The 783-nt window shown below is 48.4% G+C and overlaps 2 non-coding genes across 2 annotated transcripts; one reads left to right on the forward strand and one right to left on the reverse strand.

The window, feature by feature from the left end:
* Positions 1 to 413: 413 nt before the first annotated feature.
* Trnat-ugu (transfer RNA threonine (anticodon UGU)) lies at positions 414 to 488 on the reverse strand. Its single transcript has one exon. It is a non-coding gene; the product is annotated as a tRNA-Thr (tRNA).
* Positions 489 to 708: 220 nt separating this feature from the next.
* On the forward strand, positions 709 to 783 carry Trnat-ugu (transfer RNA threonine (anticodon UGU)). The gene has a single exon. It is a non-coding gene; the product is annotated as a tRNA-Thr (tRNA).

Below are 783 nucleotides of genomic sequence, written 5' to 3' on the forward strand. Positions count from 1 at the left end.
GAACAGCATCATATCACTATTTATTCATTTACAGACTAATAATGGCAGTTATTAGCAGCAACATGATTTTAGATTAGTTGGTACCTTTAAGAACATGTGACAAGAGAAATCCATTAATGCTTATTCTCCCCTGGATAGCAGGTTGGGTGTTGAACTGCGGATACACGAACGCAAAGAGGTTAGTCTATGTTGCAGGCGTAGTCCACTTAGTGGTGCAGTACCGACCATGCAGAAAACATCAGATGACTTGTTTGCTGGAAGACTGTTTGGCACAGGAAGAAACAGCCAACATATTAACGTGTTTTAACTATATATGACCATGCAGCTTTACTAGAATTGAAATGATAATTAAATGAACACCCTAGCTGCAAGCAGGCGTTGATACACTTCGTTGGGGACATGTTGAAAATGTGTGCCCCGACCGGGACTCGAACCCGGGACCTCCTGCTTACATGGCAGACGCTCTATCCATCTGAGCCACCGCGGGCACAGAGGATAGCGCGTCTGCAGGGACTTATCCCTTGCACGCTCCCCGTGAGATCCACATTCCCAACATGTCCACAACACTACTTTCGTAGTGCGCCTATGAGTATGATGGGCAAACATCTAATAGGCGCACTACGAAAGTAGTGTTGTGGACATGTTGGGAATGTGGATCTCACGGGGAGCGTGCAAGGGATAAGTCCCTGCAGACGCGCTATCCTCTGTGCCCGCGGTGGCTCAGATGGATAGAGCGTCTGCCATGTAAGCAGGAGGTCCCGGGTTCGAGTCCCGGTCGGGGCA

Source organism: Schistocerca nitens, chromosome 4 (assembly GCF_023898315.1).
Source record: "Schistocerca nitens isolate TAMUIC-IGC-003100 chromosome 4, iqSchNite1.1, whole genome shotgun sequence".
NCBI lineage: Eukaryota > Metazoa > Arthropoda > Insecta > Orthoptera > Acrididae > Schistocerca > Schistocerca nitens.